At 38.9% G+C, this 22,659-nt stretch overlaps 1 long non-coding RNA gene across 1 annotated transcript in view; it reads left to right on the forward strand.

The window, feature by feature from the left end:
- The window catches only part of LOC136874862 (uncharacterized), a 51,877-nt gene extending 39,626 nt beyond the window's left edge, over positions 1-12,251 (forward strand). Inside the window, exon 3 of the long non-coding RNA XR_010860313.2 lies at positions 12,109-12,251. This is a non-coding gene — a long non-coding RNA (uncharacterized lncRNA). The remainder of the gene's footprint in view (positions 1-12,108) is intronic.
- The last annotated feature ends 10,408 nt before the right edge of the window (positions 12,252-22,659 follow it).

Below are 22,659 nucleotides of genomic sequence, written 5' to 3' on the forward strand. Positions count from 1 at the left end.
GACATGACATAGTTAAAGTAAAACTGTAGGAGAATTGTAAATAATGATGTTATTTGCTTTACGTCCCACTAACTACTTTTACGGTTTTTGGAGACGCCGAGGTGCCGGAATTTAGTCCCACAGAAGTTGTTTAACGTGCCAGTAAATTTGCCAACACGAGGCTGACGTATTTGAGAACCTTCAAATACCACTGGACTGAGTCCGGATCGAACCTGCCAAGTTGGAGTCAGAAGGCCAGCGCCTCAGCCGTCTGAGCCACTCAGCCCAGTATTGTAAAGAAAGGAATAGAATTAGCCTAAGTAATTTAATATTTATATGAATTTGAATTGAATCATGGCTGAGAAGTGATGTGGATGCAGATATTTTGTCACAGAACTGGAGTGTTTATCATAGGGACAGGATAGGAACGATAGGAGGGGAAGTATTCATACTGGTGAAAGAAGAATTTGTAAGCTATAAAAACGTTAAGGATGAGAAAAGTGAAATTCTACGTGTAAGACTTATGTAAGACTGAAGATAATAGGCAACTTGATGTTTTGGGGTGTACAGAACAGACAAGGCTGGTGCTGACGCTGATGCGGAATTATTTAAGAAGATAGTCAGTTGTGTGGGGAAGAAACAGAAAGAAACGTTATTGTATAGGGTGATCCGAACTTACCAAATTTTAAAGGGGAAGGGAATGCGAGCGGTAGAAAGCGTTACCAAATAATAGTAAATAAATTGAAATAGGGAGGACAGCTGAATCAGTTGATTGATGATTAGGAGAAGACAAATGCCTGGAACTAGAACTACGCAGAACTGCAAATACTGGAATCCGCTGATTTATTACTTAGTGTTCTCGACCGCATGTGAGCTACTGCAGTGAATACGGAGAGAAGCAATAATTGGACGGTGTTATGCACCAACCGGCTAAGCGCTAATTTAAAGAAAATGAGATTATGTTGCTACCTATTTCCTATTACAATGAACTGCGTGTACGCAATATTTTGGCGCCTTTTCTTTAATAATAGCCTAAATAATGTAGAAAAACGTAGGCGCCATCGTCCAAATTCAATATTTGATTTCGCTACAAACTGCTATTACCATAGATCTGTGTAAAATCCAAGCTTATTCCTGCATCAAGCGGGTAAGTGACATTTCCGCTCTTACATTGTGAATGCATACCTGACAATCAAGGAAAAGGTTATTTTTTTTCAGAAGTTTTTTTACAGTGACTGCTTGTTGTCACTGTACTCTCAATCGAATAACCAATATTCTGTCAAAGCATTGTGTTGTTACTTGTATGCGATATTTTAAGGCAGAAACAGGTTCCAAGAAGGATATTCCAGGAATAATAAATAAACAAGGGGAGTGTGTATGTGAGGATCTTCAAAAGGCAGAAGTATTCAGTCAGCAGTATGTAAAGATTGTTGGTTAGAAGGATAATGTCCAGATAGAGGAGGAGGCTAATGCTAAAGAAGTATTAAAGTTTACATACGATAAAAACGACATTTACAAAAAGACATAAACGTTGAAAACTAGAAAACCGGCTGGAATTGACAAGATTTCTGGGAATATAATAAAGACAATGGGTTGGGATATAGTGCCATATCTGAAGTACTTATTTGATTATTATTTGCTTGAAGGAGTTATACCAAATGAATACTATAGTAGCCTCTGTGTATAAAGGAAAGGTTGATAGACATAAAGCTGAAAATTACAGGCCAGTAAGTTTGACATGTGTTGCATGTAAGCTTTGGGAAGGCATTCTTTCTGATTATACCAGACATGTTTGCGAAATTAATAACTGGTTCGATAGAAGGCAGTTCGGTTTTAGGAAAGGTTATTCCACTGAAGGTCAATTTGTAGGTTTCCAGCATGATATAGCAGATATCTTGGTTTGACAGAAGGCAGTTTGGGTTTAGGAAAGGTTATTCCACTGAAGGTCAACTTGTAGGTTTCCAGCATGATATAGCAGATATCTTGGTTTGACAGAAGGCAGTTTGGGTTTAGGAAAGGTTATTCCACTGAAGCCCAACTTGTAGGATTCCAGCAAGATATAGCAGATATCCTGGATTCAGGAGATCACTTGGACTGTATTGTGATTGACTTATCTAAGGCATTTGATAGGGTAGATCATGGGAAACTACTGGCAAAAATGAGTGCAAATGGACTTGACAAAAGAGTGACTGAATGGGTGGCTCTGTTTCTAGAAAATAGAACTCAGAGAATTAGAGTAGGTGAAGCTTTATCTGACCCTGTAATAATTAAGAGGGGAATTCCTCAAGGCAGTAGTATTGGACCTTTATGTTTTCTTATATATATCAATGATATGTGTAAAGAAGTGGAATCAGAGATAAGGCTTTTCGCAGATGAAGTTATTCTGTACAGAGTAATAAATAAGTTACAAGATTGTGAGCAACTGCAACGTGACCTCGATAATGTTGTGAGATGGACAGCAGGCAATGGTATGATGATAAATGGGGATAAAAGTCAGGTTGAGAGTTTCACAAATAGGAAAAGTCCTCTCAGTTTTAATTACTGCGTTGATGGGGTGAAAGTTCCTTTTGGGGATCGTTGTAAATACCTAGGTATAAATATAAGGAAAGATCTTCATTGGGATAATCACATAAATATGATTGTATATAAAGGGTACAGATCTCTGCACATGGTTATGAGAGTATTTAGGGGTTGTAGTAAGGATGTAAAGGAGAGAGCAATTTGTCTCTGATGAGACCTCAACTTGAGTATGGTTCCAGTGTATGGGACCCTCACCAGGATTACTTGATTCAAGAACTGGAAAAAATCCAAAGAAAAGCAACTCGATAAATAAATAAATAAATTTCCAATTTCTTTGCAATCATTTAAGAAAAGGCTAGGAAAACAACAGAAAGGGAATCTGCCACCTGGGCGACTGCCCTAAATGCAGATCAGTAGTGATTGATTGATTGATTTATTTATTGATTGATTGATTGATTGATTGATTGATTGATTCAGGAGGTCAAATGGACTGTATCGCGATTGACCTGTCTAAAGCATTTGATAGGGTGGATCATAGGAAACTACTGGAAAAAATGAGTGCAAGTGGACTAGACAAAAGAGTGACAATGGGTTACTATATTTCTAGAAAATTGATTTCAGATAATTAGAGTAGGCGTAGTTTCAAGGTTGTGAGCAACTGCAACATGACCTCGATAATGTTGTGAGATGGACAGCAGGCAATGGTATGATGATAAACGGGGTTAAAAGTCAGGTTGTGAGTTTCACAAATACGAACATTCCTCTCAGTTTTAATTACTGCGTTGATGGGGTGAAAGTTCCTTTTGGGGATCATTGTACGTATCTAGGTGTTAATATAAGGAAAGATCTTCATTGGGGTAATCACATAAATGGGATTGTAAATAAAGGGTACAGATCTCTGCACATGGTTATGAGGGTGTTTAGGGGTTGTAGTAAGGATGTAAAGGAGAGGGCATATAAGTCTCTGGTAAGACCCCAACTAGAGTATGTTTCCAGTGTATGGGACCCTCACCATTATTACATGATTCAAGAACTGGAAAAAATCCAAAGAAAAGCAACTCGATTTGTTCTGGGTGATTTCCGACAAAAGAGTAGCGTTACAATAATGTTGCAAAGTTTGGGCTGGGAAGAACTGGGAGAAGGAAGACGAGCTGTTCGACTAAGTGGTATGTTACGAGCTGTCAGCGGTGATATGGCGTGGAATGACATTAGTAGACGAATAAGTTTGAGTGGTGTCTTTAAAAGTAGGAAAGATCACAATATGAAGGTAAAGTTGGAATTCAAGAGGAAAAATTAGGGCAAATGTTAATTTATAGGATGGGTAGTTAGGGATTGGAATAACGCTCCAAGGGAAATGTTCAATAAGTTTCCATTTTTTTTTTGAAATCATATAAGAAAATGCTAGGATAACAACAGATAGGGAATCTCCCACCTGGGCGACTGCCGTAAATGCAGATAAGTATTGATTGATTTTTATTTTAATAGTATATACGTACACCTTATTCAGAATGACAAGTAGAGACAAGAAAGTAGACATTATTATAAGTCAGCCTGTAGTAAACGCGACTTCTATTGTACAGGAAACTTCACACTCATTGGAGGTGTGTAACTATATTTTAATTTTATTGTTATATGAATGCATTCCTCTTTCACAACCTTAAGGCCTACGTCTTGTCAGATTCGAAAGGAAAAGAGCCAGGGAAACCCAGTGTACGGTAAAATATTACATCATATAATTTTTGTCTTGGTTCTAAAATAACCCCAGAAATTTCTCTCCTGAACAGAAATTATTCAGATCCGGTCATTTTGATGGTTACTCATCAAGAAGAAGCAGAAAGGCCTCGCAATAAAATGAGAAAGGACAAGCACCATGCAAGTGAGGAAGTGAATTTAGCAGTTATGTCCTTCGATATGCAAAGAACTCCACCACTTTCGCGTATCCCTACAAATGTTGTATTTTGTAAGCGTCTGTCTTGGCTTTACAACTGTGGAATCCATGATGGGGCCTCAAATAAAGCATTCTATTATTTATGAGAAGAAAGTCAGGCAGGTCGTGGTGAAATAGCCTCTTATCTCCGAAAGGACATAAATGAAAACATCGAGATAGGGAAACATCATTTAATATTGTGGTAAGATTTTCGCGGAGGCCAGAATAGGAACATTAAGCTTGTTTTAATGTTGAAAGAAATATTGAAATCGCATCCAACTATTTAAACAATACAAATGAATTTTCTTGTTCCAGGTGCTTGTTCTTGCCAAACGACGATGATTTCGGAGGCATTGAATGTGTATTGAAAATGCAGTCAATACAGGTTACCCATCACGGCTGCATTGATGTAATGAAAAAATGCCGTACGAGAATTAAATTGAGTGAGGTCAAGATGGAAAATACGATTTTGTAGGTACAGCTTGTCGGGGAAAGGAAATTACTAACAGAAAATATATATTGAAGGCAAATCTCTAAGTTGGCTCAAAACTAGGGAAATTGAGGTCAACATGAATAAACCCTAGGCAGTTACATTGAAAACATCTTTCAACAGCAATTATGGACTGATACTTCAGAATGAAGGAAGAAAAATATTTAACTTGTTTTAAGGTTGAATTTGGAAATAATTGTAGTATTATATACATTAAGGGTACGAATAATTTCGTGGTATATTTAAGTACCTTGTGTACCCGCTCAAAGCCTGAGTCCCAACCAGCATTTATCTCTGGGAGTGTTACGGTCCGAATCCATCGCAACTAATACTCAATAAAAAAAATATTTTGAGATATAAGATCTCAAACTAAATGTAAGGGCGCCATCCAATCAGTACTACAGGGTTGAACGGGACACTCTAATCTTTAACTTTAAGGCTCATCATAAAACACACAAATTATATATATATATTCAGATCAAAGGGAAATTATTAAGGCTCCGTCCTAGGAATGGGGACGGATATTTAAACGGTCACCAAGGGTTTACTATTCTACAAGAACAAGAACCTGGAACTGTTTCCTTGCGAATGCTAAAGGAGCATTTTATTTAAGTAAACAAATGAAATTTTACACACAATCAAAATCTGTTGACCCTTGATTTGCCGGTAATTTGGCAAATTATTCCTGAAAAATGATTACATAATATTTATCACTTTTGACCACCCTTCCATTTGGGTGGTGGAACCGTTGATATCTGAAGGTATCAGATTTACCTTCGTTAACACCATGACCATATTTGATCATGGACCAATTACCTGTTGGCAAAGTAGGCGCGATCACATGGACCATGTTATAGCCTCCACTTTGATTGAGATGAGACCAACCCGGGAAACTACAAACTCTCCCCGGGTTCCTAACCAAGATATGCTAATCGTTAGTTGAAGGAATACGACAAAGGGACTCTAACCTAATGGTCCAGATGTAGGGATTTGCCTTCATTTTACACATATTAACTTATTATTTACAACCAATTGACATTATTACGTTAATTCGTCAGCTGACTTCCCTAGTATCATCCATCATCATTCGAGATAATAAGAAAAATAAATAAAAACATATTTTTTAATAATAATAATAATAATAATAATAATAATAATAATATTATTATTATTATTATTATTATTATTATTATTATTATTATTATTATTATTATTATTATTTGTGGAGATCATGATTATCGTAACCCGTCATCATCCTCGGAATAATATTTCAACTTTTCGCGATTGTTATTTTCATCTGAAATAAATAAAAGTAGCTTCTTTGATTATTCTTCTTATCCTTCTTCAAATATTCTCATTATTATTATTATTATTATTATTAGTTAAAAATCTCAAATTTTTCATTTCAACTCTCAACATCATTATTATGTCCAAATTATAAAAAAAAGTAAATTCTTCTTCAAAAAAAGTAATTTATTTATTTATTATTATTATTAATTTAAAAAATTTAATTTCGCCTGTTACACGGTAGTCCACTCTTAATATGTTTAACGCATAACCCCTTTTACAATTCCGATTTATTTTGGCACTAATCAATCCAGATATGATTTACTTGGAATATTATTATTAATAGTATTATTATTCTTTCGAGAATCTTTATTTTTATTCCCCATCTTTATAATTTAGTTACATACGCTCTCTCCCAAACAGAAATCACCAAGATCCGAATTCACATCGGTCGGGACATAATAGTGTTCGAACCCGCAACTTTATTTTCGTACTGTCGTTAATTCATGGAGACCATATGCTCCTAAGACAATTCTCAAATCTCATAACACCTCGCAGTTGGGCAAATACCTCCAATCTCTGCAAGTGTTAAATTATTCCTTCCTTTTCCATTTTGAAGTCCATTTATCCATTGGAACTCTTCAAAACATTTTCACAAATTAACCCTCGGTGTGTGGACTCTATTCTGCCACTCAATACACCGATATATAAATACAACCTCTATGTGGGCCTTAAGATCCATCTATTTCTTCATCAACATCAGTACAATTCACTTTCATTTCGGGCCGGATTTCTGTCCCACAAACTCCAAATCTCAATTTTTGGCTCAAATCACTCTGGGCCTCAAACATAGCGTGACCATATTATAAAAGTACCTATCTCGTTTCTACCAAATTATTTTATGATTATTATGGAATCCAAAAACGTTAAATCAAAAATTAGTGTTAAAACCGGATTCACTGCACAAATTATAATTATTCACGGCACATGTGATCTCCACATTTAAATTACTTTAATTTGCAATCATTCTATCCAACTAGGCCCGTGCCTTTATTCTCAACGATTATTATTAAACACGCCTTTACACATTACCAAATTTTAATGTACTACTTCGACACTTGTACAGATTATTATTATTTTGTCCACTGGCGAACTTCGCGATATTTACAAACAAATCAATGGACTTCATTCCGTCCCACAACAATTTAAATCACTTGGCAATCCTACCTCTGGATTATCTTAACAACATGCCTTAATATCTATAAAAGTTCCGATAACGGAAAAACACTTTGGAAGCACTTCTAAATGAATATTAACATTATCTTTATGTGAACGTGCTCCGTATCATATCAAACAACTCAAGCACTTGAATGAACAACTCAACCTTACTATACTATATTTAATAATCAAAATTATGATGAGTGCTCGAGCTAATCATGTACATATTAATTTGTCCCTTTGTCCATCTATCTTTGAATTTATACGAGCCGTAAACGGCTCGTTTCACAATCAAGTTACCATGATAAAATAATATGATTTCCTCCCCCTAACGATAGCAATCTACAAATATGTTAAAAGGCTACTCATCTCTGCCATTGTAGTCTGCTAAAACCGGACAAGAAGCCATAGCCCCTCCGGTTTTTAGCAATGCATTCCACTGGTATTCATGCCAGCTTGAAGAATTAATCCTTGACCCTTTTCAATTTTACACATTTGGAATAAAAACAAATAAATTAACTGTTGCACTTTGGAATAATTTCCACCCTAAATTCTACTCACAAATTTTACACTCTCGGCCTTGTATCTAGCCCACTTAATGTAGATATACATTCTTCATTCCTTTCCCGGACACTAGGAACATGGGATACTTCGGGATTCCCTTTACAACGGCCCGTGCGCGCACTTGAATTTCCCGTCTCACGTTCGTGTAGCTGACCAGGTATCAGTTTAGAATCGACTGTTTAATAGGTGACATAAACACTCGTTACCGTTCTCATGTAACGCACTTCCTAATCTGTTGGTAGAATCTCACACTCCGTAAGTTAGGCTTTACTGAGTCCTGTCTATTTGAAACACTTCATACTAGTATACTGCTCAAGACTGTAATATGAGCTACATCACGTCATGAATCACTGTACTATGTAACAATATAATACTTCGAATTCTACTCCACGAGTAAGTACACACTCGCACCTCTGGCGTAATCACGGCTCGAACAAAATATCAGAAGTTGTCACGCACCCCTGGCGTGGTGACCGCTCGAACGCTTTGTCAAAAGTAGTTACGCACCACGGGCGTGCTATCAGCTCGAACACACTGTCAAAAGTAGTTACGCACCACTGGCGTCGTGACCGCCCGAACACTTTGTCAGAAGTAGTTGCGCACCACTGGCGTGGTATCCGCCCGAACACTTTGTCAGAAGTAGTTCCGCACCACTGGCGTGGTATTCGCCCGAACACTTTGTCAGAAGTAGTTGTCAGTCCTTGTCCCCGACCTCATATTTTTACTTTAATCCCCTCTCTTCCGAATTCAACGGAGTTCATCTTGGGACGCGCAGTACCGATATCTTCATACGACACTTTGCGGTTTGGCCCGTGGCTTTAATATATGATCCAATGATGTAATTATGTCCTCAAATGCTCTATACCAGTTCTCAACTATTATCGTTCGCTGGTAATGGATATATTCGCGAATTTAGCTGCCGTATCCCGGCTCGGGATTTCGCGCTCTTTTGTGGCTTCCTTTGCCTTCAGCCAATCAACGAATAGCGTCCATGAATTCTCAGAATTACACCATGCAATCTCCCGCAATTATTAACTTTTTATAAGTTTTATGGTATAGTAAGGCTCCTAAATTACACTTTATTCTGAATCGATACTTCACTTCCTTCTATCAGTTTAATCCACGGAGTTAGCCTCGCTAGTGCTTCTTACAATACGAAGTTGTCGCCTTGCTTTGGTCAAGTGAATTTTTCCATTGGTCCACCTTAACCACGTGACCGGGAAGGCTCATATTTTTTTCTTCCAGTGCCAACCCCGCGTTCAACTCCCGCTCGTTACATGGAGATACCTCGCCATCATTTCTCAGAAATTTGCACCCGGCTCCCTGCGCTGTTGCTACTACCAAGACTGCCCGGGGCTATGAAAACTTTGGCAACAAATTATCCTCTCTCTTTCCTCGTTGTCACAATTTCTGAGAATTCTAATTCTGTCACTCATTGTGTTTGTTAATCTCAATGGAGACAACAGTCTGTGGTATGGTGAAACTTGCCATCTCGGCCTGGCCTGTTCTTACTGTATGTACAGTAATATACTATTTATTCTGAAAATGAAATATATATTCCTCAATAATTCATCATAATTACAATTGCATGACGCTTATCACACCCCCACCAGGGCGCACTTGAAATATGCGATTTTGGAAAAAAATTGTATGACATGTAAGATGCTTATCTTTGTCAAATGCTATAGCAGATAGGATCCATGTAAAACATTGGTAACTCGAAGTAGACCGGAATGCTCAGAGGGCGCTTAGCTGCATTAGGCATATCAAAATATGCTACAATAATAAGCTTCAAAACTGTAAATGCCTTCGTTTTGCGCTTCACTGATTGGTCCTTAACACCTACAGCATTATTTATATTTCGAATAAGTGTTATTTTGAAATTGGTTCATAATAATGCATAGTTCATTTTTATGCACATGTTATAGATTTAAACATGAAATACTACTGAAAATATAATTATCAAGTCCATTAAAAGCAAATATTCTTAGATAGGGTAAGTAATGTTTCCAAAACTTCTGACGCATTTTTCTCTAAACTTCATGAATGGTGCGTATTCGGATGATGCATAACACTGCCAAATTATAAAATAATAGGACTTACAGGATGATTGAAACTAAAAATGTAGTGCAAACTACATACGTAGTCACATTATTATTATTACTATTATTATTATTATTATTATTATTATTATTATTATTATTATTATTATTATTATTATTATTGTTATTATTATGGTTACCATGATTCCGTGGGGGACAGAGGTGAAAGAAGGTGTGGGCATGAATGGACCGATATAAGACAATCAGAAGATTAATTTAAAATTCTAAAATTAGAGCTAAATTTCGTTCTGTTTCCTTTTTTGTTTCTTTTCAGATGTTACATTTTAACAAACAATTCGCTAAGCGAAGACAAGATTTCAGGTACATTAATGCGATATAGGAGCACCTTTACTCCAGGAAAATTGTCTAGGAGACTACTCTCCAAACATTACACATTTCCAGCCTTCCAGTATTTCAAGAAACGTCTAGGCCTATCAAAGGCACAACCTACATTTTACACATTCAAGCAGTATTCACTCTCTGTATGTTCAACCGTATAACATCTTTATATAAAAGGAATAGAGTTTAGCAGGGGTACCGAGCACCAATTCTACCAGGCCTTTGTGAAAAACAACAGGTTAAGTTAGTGGCCCAAGAATCAAAATGGTGAGGAGGCGGACACTTGCCCTCCTTAAAAATTGAAATAAAAAGTTTAAAAACTATTGCCCGCAGTTACAGAGGCTAAGCCTATACTACTGAGGTGACTAGATGGAGAAAATATGTAAGTTACAAAGATTACAAACTGAAAATGGTTACGAAATCGTAGTCACCACAAAATCAAGTAGATAGCGAACACGAGAGGGTAGCTCACTCTCTATTCCCTGATTTCACTTAAGTTCCTTTGGCTTGTTTGAAATGTACATTAGAAGTTTGAAATTTACATTAGAGGATTGAAATTTACATATAAAGTTGAGATTTACATTTTAGAAATTTAAGGTTACAAAATCATAATCACCTCAAAATCAAGTTGATGGGGAACACTAGAGGGTATCTCACTCTCTATTCCCTGATAACGTTTAAGTTCCTTTGGTTTGTTTGAGATTAATTTTAGAAGTCTGAAATTTAGAAGTTTGACATTTACATTTTAGAAAATCGAAGTTGGATTATTAAAGAGTGGAAATCTTCCCCTCGAGCTAGATTTAAAAGATTATTATTTAGTTAAACCAGGACTGCCATTACCTTGAGCTGATGGACTTCTCAAAGGTGGACGAGGTAACTCCGCCTCCCTTCACAAACACACACACTAGACTGGAGCGATGAATAAGACCACCTGCTCCGAAAAATGTGCCAGCTTTTACACCCGAGAAGAAGGTTCCAGAAAGCTCGGGATTAAGGCCCGATACACCTCTAATTTTCATTTGGTAATTAAATAAATACAAGACAAAGCTTATTGGCTGAAAATTAGACGTGCAAAATTTTCTATTGGCCAACATCTTAAGTTGGCGGGAAGAGGTAGAACTATAGTAAACTTTAACGCACCAGAAACAAATAATAATCAATTCAGTTTAGGAAACCTAGGAATACAAAATTACTTAATAATTTTAGTAGTCAATCTTCACACCAGAGGGCGTAACATACATTTATAGTAGACATCTGTAGGGAAATGTCCAAATTCTAGTATTAGTTGTTGCGCGTCTTTGTTGTAAATGGCACTCTTCAAGGTGCTTCATTTGAATGAACAGGGCGGGTGTACCTCCCGGTACATATATAATAATAAGTATCGTAAATTTCCTTTTAAAAATGAAACGATCAAAGTTCGAAACCTGGCTCGAGACTTCTTACCAAAACTCACGAGCAACTAAACTACAATAACTACAATATTATTTGCTCTTAACTTTGCACCCACTCACTAAATGTATAAGTCTCAAGGTCAGTAATGTTGCATACCATAATTGAATCAATTAAAATAAAGACATACTTCTGTAAAATAAATGAGTTTTTAGGTGCATTATGCATGATATTTTTCCTTTACTGACACTCCCTATTTAACTGTATCAAATGATTATTATTTTTATTTTCAGTTTCCGAGTATTGTCCCAAAGGACCATCGTATGTTGACGACACTTCATGTTACCAGTGCCAATGTGATCCAGATACTGGTAGGATACAATGTGCGATGGAGTACTGTAAGCCAGAGGAATACGTGACATCTAAAACACCGTAATTACCGGCAAGTATTATCTCCACTCTGATTTGTCGACCAAACCTGTGTACGAATGTTACTTAAAAATAAATAAAACATTGCCTTTAGCTGAATATGATTAAATATTATCTCAGATTTGTCGAGAGTTTTCGAGAGAATAGTCAAGGACAGAACTGTCTTTTCCTCAGACTTTAACAATGTATTAAACAATCAGCTGTATGCTTTTCAAAGTAATTGAGTAAAGAAAGCTATGTAACAGGCGCAATAATACCAGTACTGTGTTCTCTTATTTTAACTTGGAACATTTCAAACATAACACGACAAGCCTGCACAGCTATCTGGGAGCGAGCAAAGCCAATCTATTTACCTGAAGAAACAGAAAAATTCTGCCTAAAGATTGCAGCTCAGTTTTACCAAAGGGTGAATTTACCACATTGCCTGAAAGCGCTACGTGGTAAATATACAGGAATCGTCAAACCTAAACACTGTGGTTTCTTGTACTACAGTTACAAGAACTTCCTTTTTATTCTGCTAGGTGCTTTTTGTGACACCTCTTCTATACAGGTGCAAATGGAAAGTCTTTAGACCCAACTGTGTTTAAGGATAGTGGTCTTTAATGGTCTTGAAAACGAAGCCTTGGACACTTATCCACCCCAGACGTTGTACACAGGATTTAATGCATTTGTAGCTGTTGAGGGATTAGGTCTTTCCCGATATATACTGCGACAATATGCGTATACATGTCTGAGTGTAAAGAAACATCTTTTTAATTATAGAATCTCAATATGATACTAGGCTAGGCGTTTCTTCGTTCACTTTTGCTTTCATACTCGACAACTGAAGTATCCAAATATTAGGATGTGTCTCCACTTTATATATCAAGTCTTCCATTTACTTCTTCATCTGCTAATCTAAAAAGGCTATTTCTTTCCATGTTTATATTCATATTTTACAATGAATACAGTAGCTACGACAATAATTCGCGACTTACTCAATTATTTAGACCGGATCAGACTGCAGTGGGCAGTGACTAAGTGGTAGCAACTGGTGGAATCGTGAGAAAGCTCTCAATTTCAATTATGCTTTAACTCGAGCAGCGGCAACTCCGAACTGCGGCAGCTGGTTGCGCGAGCGAGCAACTGTCGGCAACATTCTTCGTCATAAAAGCTTATACCCAAATCAATTTAGTATTACTAAATAATATTGTTATTGGTGTTGCGCCCCACTAACAACATTTAAGCTTTTCGGAGACGCCGAGGTGCCAGAATGTTATCCCTTTATACCTCCGAGGAACCACACTGTCGGTTCAGCAATCTCTGCAGACGAGCGCGTGTTGGATAGCAGCTTTAATTTCATTCAACTGAACAATGGCGGTGAGGCGTCCGTGCATTTAGAGACTGCACTCATTTCTTCTGGCGGTATACATTGTCATTTTCGATTGACTAGAAATTTCAATCCACCACAATGAGAACGATAATATATTTGAAAAACCCTACACAAGCATGGAACATCAATGCAACAACATACTTTGTTTGGTAATTAAATTAAATGTAGTTAACGTCTCAAGAAATTCGTAATGCAGCTAAGCTAATTGCAGAAGTGTATATATTTTAAGCAGTCGGCCTACTGCCACACATTTTCTACTGAAAAATATGAAAACAGGTAATGCATATACCGTAGTACCGGTACACCATTGCACCCGTGCTCTACTGCTCCTTATGCCCTGCTCTTTCCATCTTATTTCAAACTGCTGTCTCTGCCTGGCACTGCATTACAGCGATGCGGTAAAGATTACTTCTAATGCTTCCACGCGTGGTATTGTTGTAAGGTCACTTAAATTGCCAACAGCATCAACATTACCATTTTTGCACCAAAATCAATAGCTTTCTAAATTAAGTTTGTGAATAGCGGACTATTGACGATATTATATGGTCTTATATCCACAGCACTTACTTCAACGCAAGTATCTCCAAAACTATCTTTCATCCCATACATATGACCTCCATTCGTACTAAAGCTCGATTGAGTACAGAAGTGTGTTGCAAGAATGGAGGGTTAAGCTGTCGTCTTAAAAATGTTAATTGTTCTATATTACAGCCACTGGACAAATCCCGTGTATTTTAAATTATTATTATCACTGATTGCCAACGGCCGTAGCCGTGTTGAAACACCGGATCCCGTGAGATCTCCGAAGTTAAGCAACATTGGGCGTGGTCAGGATTTGGATGGGTTGCCACGCGCTGTTGGTGGGGAGGTAAGGGAATGGAGGAGCGGAAAGGAACTGGCCACCCTACCGCAAGTAAACTCCGGCTCAGGAATACCTCTGCGGAGGTTCGGACCTGCCTTCGGGCAGAACAACCCCTTACCTTACCTATCACTGATTACTTCGAATTGAGTCCATGCAGAACTTGTAACTGCATTTTCCTTTTCATCTGCTAATAAAAACTCTCATGATTTAATCTTATTTTTAGCACATACTTTTGATATTGTGCCTTGCATTCTCCTACCATCAGCAGAAAGCGTCCGGGCTTCTACTTGAGGTCGACATTGTTGTAAAATCATCAACGCTCATTTTGACGCTTAATGAGTATAAGCCTACTGGTTACGGCCCGTACCGTGTTAGCCTAGTTAATTATGAATAAACACATCAGTAATATAGACCACATTTGCACATGGTCTGTGGGACTCAGATGGTAGAGCGCTGCTGGCCTCTTTCTCTTCTGTTTACAGATATATCCAAATTCAATGAAGAACAGCAGATTATTATATCCATGTCAAGGGTAACATATATATACCATTCTCTCTTGCGGGGTTCGATTGTGACTCAGTTCGGTGGTATTTGAAGGTAGATTTACTGGCATGCAAAAGAACTCTTGCGGGACAACAATTTCAGTTCGCTGACGTCTCCAAAACCATTTATGTAATTATTGAGACGTAGAGCCAATAATAATAATACGTATTAAGGACTTCACACACAAGGGACTACGGACGAAGATATTCTGTGGAAAACCACTTGAATCTTTTACAAATACAGTACATGATAAAACATGGTGAGCTCTGTATAGTCTACGATATTTGCTTTCTTCAGATAATACTGAACGTCATGCGTTGTTAGGCACCAACCTTTCCAATGCCAGTCTTCCCGACTAAAACTCTATCAGTAGTTTCTTAGTAAGTTTTACTGAGCGAAAATGGTACACAACTGTGTTATTTTCTCCGTTAAGTTCAATGTAAGTCCTCCACCGTTTTACTATCAGCGTATTATTAAAATTAATACATTTGTTTCAATTTTTATTTCTCTTCTGTTTACAGATATATCCAGATTCAATGAAGACCAGCAGATTATTACTACTTCACTGATAACATATATTATTTTTGTTACTCGTAAAAATTTCTTTTTGAATGGAAAGAAAGGAGTGAATTATGTAAAATAATTTTTAGTTATGTTTATATTTTGAACAATATGTACGAAGTATTAAATGTATAATACCAAAATTATTGAGTATTAATAAATTGTTTCAAGTTTTGCTCAAATGATAATTAGCTATACCTCAAAGTAATTTGAAGGGGATGCTTAATTCTGAAACTCATGCTCCTATTATAAAAGACCTCTGTTTGACTGTCGTCCATACGAGGTCGAGTCAAATGTTAACCTTTAATTTCTTACTAAGTTTTGCCGAGCGAAAGTGGTACACAACTGTGTCATTTTCTCTGTTAAATTCAATGCAAGTCCTCCACCGTTTTACTATCTGCGACTGACGAGAAGTCTCTGAAGCTTGTAGGTACGGCACGAGTAACAGAAGGTACACTATGCTACAAAAATTCGTCGTCATAGACTGTGTGAGCTCTCTGAATCAGATGCATGTTCATTATTAAACTCTTCACTATGTAGTACTTATAGTAAGTGTGTAACTAAAGCACAATTGCTCTACCTCTTGGGCACTTGAAAACAGCCTCTCAGTTCGCAAGAGTCACCGCGGACGAAACAGATGGTTATAATCAGATCATGAGACTTGAGATTAGCGCACGCGCTGCAGCCATGCTTACCCGTCGCACCCCTTACCCAGCATTCATGCGACTTCTCGTCAGAGGAGCATAGTACAAAGTGCACGGATTCCTCCAACACAAAACAAAATATCCTTTAGATGTCAGCCACTAGTGCATCGCTTTCATACTTACCTTCATCCAAACAGAATTTCTTTCCCCGCCGTGCATCCTTAAAGTGGTTCAAACATATCGTAATCACCAGAGGCAAGGTCTGGTGAATGCAATAGATGTGGAAAACATTCAAAATTCACACGTCACTTCAATCTCTCAAAACTCGAAAATCACTTCTTCCACAGAGTATGAAAATTAAACTTATCCAGATCCCTATATTTCCCATACTTCATTTTTGTGATCTTGTAATAATTGATGCCACCATGGAATAAACACTGAAACTACAGAGGGCCATGAAATCGTGTATTAGGTTTATATTTCAAATTACATTTTCCACTCACTCCTCCATTAAAAATATTCTCTTGGTCAAAACTACGATATCTTCATTTTGCAACTCTCATCTTTCGCCTCGAATGAATCAAAACTTCGGTATTTATCCTCATACCTTAATTAGCTGATGTAACCGTGCATTGCTACGGGATTCTCAGAAAGACTGTCTTTGTGGTTTTCTTAACTGAAGTCTACGTACGTCATTACAAAAACGTCAGTAGGAATGTTGCGATTAAAAGCCATTTCATCATATAAAATACTCGATTAAATAAGAAACCGCACATTTTCTCACTTTTAACGAACAGTACTACGGTACCGATCTAACAGTCCAAAGTTCCAGAGCTGGAATGACCAAGCCGCAGACAGCCGTGACTCAGCCATTATTCCGTTAAATGTGCACACTGCGCATTCCAGTCAGTGCCCAGAGGAGGGATTGAATAGCTCGAATGCTATGCGGAACTAGTGTGTTACGTATCAGCAGTATCAGGAAATGTATGAACCAGACGAATGGCATGCTAAAGAAAAATGTTATCTAACTCCCCAGCTACTTCCCGCCAATATTCAGGCAGGCTGTTATATTCGGTACCACCGGGCGTGTCGGCCGTGCGGTTAGGGGCACTCAGCTGTGAGCTTGCATCCGGGGGATAGTGGGTTCGAACCCCACTCTTAGCAGCCCCGAAGATGACTTTTCGTGGTTTCTTATTTTCACACCAGGCAAAAGCTGGGGCTGTACCTTAATTAAGTACACGGCCGCTTCCTTCCCACTCCTAGCCCTTTCCTATCCCATCGTCGCCATAAGACCTATGGGTGTCGATGTGACGTAAAGCCAATTTAAAAAAAATCGGTACGCAGCAGTAATCCCATCTACCGGACAAGAGTGGCAACAGAATACATAAAGCACATCACAACAAACAATGGTCAATATAATGTTACTGTTGATCAATTTCATAAGCTTTCTATATTGTAGGCCTTCACGTTTAGTTTTCATTCGACTGTGTGACATTAGGGCGACTGATAACATTAGTTATAGCGTAGACTGTTCCCCGAATTTGCATACCGATTTTAGTTATATTCCGTTTACCCATTTTCTCGAGACTCGGCGTTGATATGGACTAAGTAACGAAAATACAAATTCTTGAATATCTCTGTTATCATAGCAGGTACGGTAGAAATGTATGACAAATTTAATACTATATCACTTTAGTTCTTAATTCTTTCTTAATCAGCTTACCCTCATATAAAATACTCGATTAAATAAGAAACCGCACATTTTCTCACTTTTAACGAACAGTACTACGGTACCGATCTAACAGTCCAAAGTTCCAGAGCTGGAATGACCAAGCCGCAGACAGCCGTGACTCAGCCATTATTCCGTTTAACGTGCACACTGCGCATTCCAGTCAGTGCCCAGAGGAGGGATTGAATAGCTCGAATGCTATGCGGAACTAGTGTGTTACGTATCAGCAGTATCAGGAAATGTATGAACCAGACGAATGGCATGCTAAAGAAAAATGTTATCTAACTCCCCAGCTACTTCCCGCCAATATTCAGGCAGGACTCAGGAGGGATCCCACCTCTACCGCCTGAAGGGCAGTGTCCTGGAGCTTCATACTCTGGGTCGGGAGTATACAACTGGGGAGGATGACCAGTACCTCGCCCAGGCGGCCCCACCTGCTATGCTGAACAGGGGCCTTGGGAGGGATGGGAAGAATGGGATAGCAACGCAATTTAGTTGAATGACTGGAATTTGTAGACTGTGTAAATTGGCAAGCAGTTTTCTCTGCCCTAATACGATAGCTTGTGTTTTCGTTGGGTTGATGGAGAGATAATTCTCAGCTGCATAACAGCTGATCTGCTCTAAGTTTCGGTTCATATTTTCAATAACTGCATTTATGTCATTCACTTTTGTGTGGCAGTAAATTTGAAGGTCGTCGGCATAGAGATGGTAGTTGCAGTTTTTCAACTTAGAAGAGATGTCATTCAAATATAAAATAAACTAACAGGGGACCGAGTATAGAACCTTGTGGCCGACCATTAACTTTGTACTTCCACTCCGTTCTCTTATTCATGACAACACACTGTCGTCGGTTATGGAGGTAGGAAGCGAACAAATTGAGAGCAGCGTGGCTAAGATGGAAGGAATGCAATTTCGCTATTAATATGTCCGTTCTGATAGTGTCAAAAGCACTGCTGAAGTCTAGGAGAATGAGCACGGTCACTTTACGTTCGTCCATTGCTTTTCTTACGTCATCCGTAATTTTTAGAAGAGCAGTAGATGTACTATATTCTTTTTTAAATTCAGATTGCAAGTGATCAAGTAACGAATGGTGCGTCAAATATTGGAGCAGTTGTTCATGCATGAGTTTTTCTAAGACTTTCGAAAGTGAAGAAAGTATCAGACATGTCGATAGTCAGATGGAGAATTTGCTACAGATTTTTTTGGTACTCGAAAAGTTAAAGCATCCTTCCAAACAGTTGGGAAGTAGCCTTCCGAAAGACATGAGTTACATATGTGGGTTAAAATTGGCAATACTACATCTATCAAGGTAATGACGAAGAATATCGGGATGTCGTCCACTCCGATTGCTTGTGATTTCATAGATGTTACTTTTCTTCTTACCCCATTTTCATTTACTTCACGAAATTTGAACAAAGGCTGTTGTGGTAACGGAGTAGATTGAAGATAATTTATTGTTGTTTGTATAATATGAGGGTGGGTATTAACTCTTTCTCTAGTAATAGTAATCATCATCATCATCATCATCATCTGTTTACCCTCCAGGTTCGGCTTTTTCCTCGGACTCAGCGAGGGATCCCACCTCTACCGCCTCAAGGGCAGTGTCCAGGAGCTTCAGACTTGGTCGGGGATACAACTGGGGAGAATGACCAGTACCTCGCCCAGGCGGCCTCACCTGCTATGCTGAACAGGGGCCTTGTGGAGGGATGGGAAGATAGGAAGGGATAGACAAGGAAGAGGGAAGAAAGCTGCCGTGGCCTTAAGTTAGGTACCATCCCGGCATTCGCCTGGAGGAGAAGTGGGAAACCACGGAAAACCACTTCGAGGATGGCTGAGGTGGGAATCGAACCCACCTCTACTCAGTTGACCTCCCGAGGCTGAGTGGACCCCGTTCCAGCCCTCGTACCACTTTTCAAATTTTCGTGGCAGAGCCGGGAATCGAACCCGGACCTCCGGGGGTGGCAGCTAATCACGCTAACCACTACACCACAGAGGCGGACTTCTCTAGTAATGTGGGCATTTAATTCATCTGGATTTATGTCATGCGTATTGGAGTTTGTAGTTTGCCTCCCAATACCTACGCATCTGAGTTGTCTCCAGGTACTTTTTGTGTTCAAGTTACTGGCTACTTGTTGGAAGTACGCATATTTTTTTGTTTCTGATTATTTGTTTAACTTTATTTCTAAGCACAGGGTACTTTTCAAAATCTTCAGTTCATAATGTCTGCTTGTAACATCTGTGTAGTGCTGTCCTTCGAGTGTGACAAAAACCGTAGGAAAATATCCTATGCAATGAGCAGCGTGTGAACCCGAGCCCTTTGTGAATAAGAGATGTGATGAAATGAGCCGGCGTGATGTGATAATATGCTTGAAGTGTGCAGAGAACGCACTACTTAATTAGAGCACTGATAATGATATAATGGTACATGGTTGATTATATGTCTATTTCCAGGGTTGTTAATGCATTTGATTACGTGATTATAACAAGAGTAATTAAATTCCTTTTAACAGCTTTTCTGCTTATCATATGTCAAGAAAATGCATCCTACCGAGCTCGATAGCTGCAGTCGCTTAAGTGCGGCCAGTATCCAGTATTCGGGAGATAGTGGGTTTCAATCGCACTGTCGGCAGGCCTGAACATGGTTTTCCGTGGTTTTCCATTTTCACATCAGGAAAATGGTGGGGCTGTACCCTACTTAAGGCCACGGCCGTTTCCTTCCCAATCCTAGCCCTTTCTTGTCCCGTCGTCACTGTAAGAGATATCTCTGTCGGTGCGACGTAAAGCAAATTGTAAAAAACAAAATTGTGAAAATGCATCCTAGTCTTCCTCCGTTCACTGAGGCCTCCAAATTAGACCTTGAATTATTCTTAGCCGCGGACGCACTACGGTACTGGGAGGCCGGTGTTCATATCTCGGAATGGAGGAGGTGCGGTGGATCCTCTCACTGCCGTAAGAGCATTTGTTAGCTCATCAATTCGGATTATACTTTGGGAATACCGATGAGATTACATTTGTGCCATGTGACCATGACACGTTCGGGGTAATTTAACCATTACATGGTCCCATAGGCAATGGGGGTTGATGGGGTGGTCCCAATATTTTTATCGTATCGTTGAAGCTGGAGATGATTATTATTTTAAGAGGAAGAACAAGATAACCATCCCCTCTTTTCCACATCACCTGATCATTTGTAGTAGGTATGCGTGAGGGCGTGTCAAATGAAAGCCTTAAGAAAACAATCAAAATCAAAATGTTGCACAAGTTTCTGGTCGTTGCAGTACTGATATAAAATCTGTAACGAATATGCCGTAGGCGGCAGCACCGTTCAGACGAAAAGTCAACACTTTGTAGTAATGATGTGAAACCTGTTGTGATTCATCGACGAATAACGATTCAGTATGGTGATTCTGATTGTCATAGTTACAACGTGACGATTCTTGGCTCTATACTGCTATCCCAGACCTGCATTATATTTATTTATTTATTTATTTATTTATTTATTTATTTATTTGAAGTTAGAGCTCACGATTCTCTCTTACACTTAATCACATATTAATGAATATAATCTTCATAAAACATGTACAGTAAATACTCGAAAATCCTAATCACATCTACTCTTTCTTTCATATTAACAATCACACGAACTTATTATATATTTAATAGGTAATCTCGGTAAGACCACTTAAACGAGGCTAAACAGGTGCAATTCCTAACATAAACTAGAAGGGAATTTCATAGCCTTGTACCAGAATTTTTTTTTTTTTTTTGCTAGTTGCTTTACGTCGCACCGACACAGATAGGTCTTATGGCGACGATGGGACAGGGAAGGGCTGGGAGTGGGAAGGAAGCGGCCGTGGCCTTAATTAAGGTACAGCCCCAGCATTTGCCTGGTGTGAAAATGGGAAACCACGGAAAACCATCTTCAGGGCTGCCGATAGTGGGATTCGAACCTACTATCTCCCGGATGCAAGCTCACAGCCGCGCGCCTCTACGCGCACGGCCAACTCGCCCGGTGTACGAGAAATTAAAAGGAGCGGTTATACATGGTAAACAAAAAATGCCGCACGTGGAGGTCGGCATGCGGTTCCTCGTCGAAATGTACGACAGAAGTTTATCTTGCAAAACCTAGTCCCACCAACAGATTTAATAGAAATGTGAGTTAAGGAACGAGGCCCTCGCAACGCTGTAACGGCGTGCAACGTGGCCAAGCACAGGTCGCATGAACTCGGGGCGCTGCCGGAGCTGTCCCATTAGCTCAATGCCATAAATGCCGGTTGTGTGGACGCACCGATGTTCAAGTCACTCGAATTTTTTGTTCAGCTAATGTATAAAATTGTACCGAATGTACACCTCCACTATGCAATACACTATGTTCTGTCTTACCATTAGAGTTACCTTTATTTATTTCTTTCTTTCTTTCTTAATCTGTTTATTGTCCAGGGTTGGCTTTTCCCTCGGACTTAGCGAGGGATCCCATCTCTACCGCCTCAAGGGCAGTGTCCTGGAGCTTCAGACATCGGATCTGGGGATACAACCGGGGAGAATGATCAGTACCTCGCCCAGGCTGCCTCACCTGCTATACTGAACAGGGGCCTTGGTGGGGAATGGGAAGATTGGAAGGGATAGACAAGGAAGAGGAAAGGAAGCGGCCGTGGCCTTAAGTTAGGTACCATCCCGGCATTTGCCTGGAGGAGAAATGGGAAA

This window comes from Anabrus simplex, chromosome 5 (genome assembly GCF_040414725.1).
Source record: "Anabrus simplex isolate iqAnaSimp1 chromosome 5, ASM4041472v1, whole genome shotgun sequence".
In the NCBI taxonomy this organism is placed as follows: Eukaryota; Metazoa; Arthropoda; class Insecta; order Orthoptera; family Tettigoniidae; genus Anabrus; species Anabrus simplex.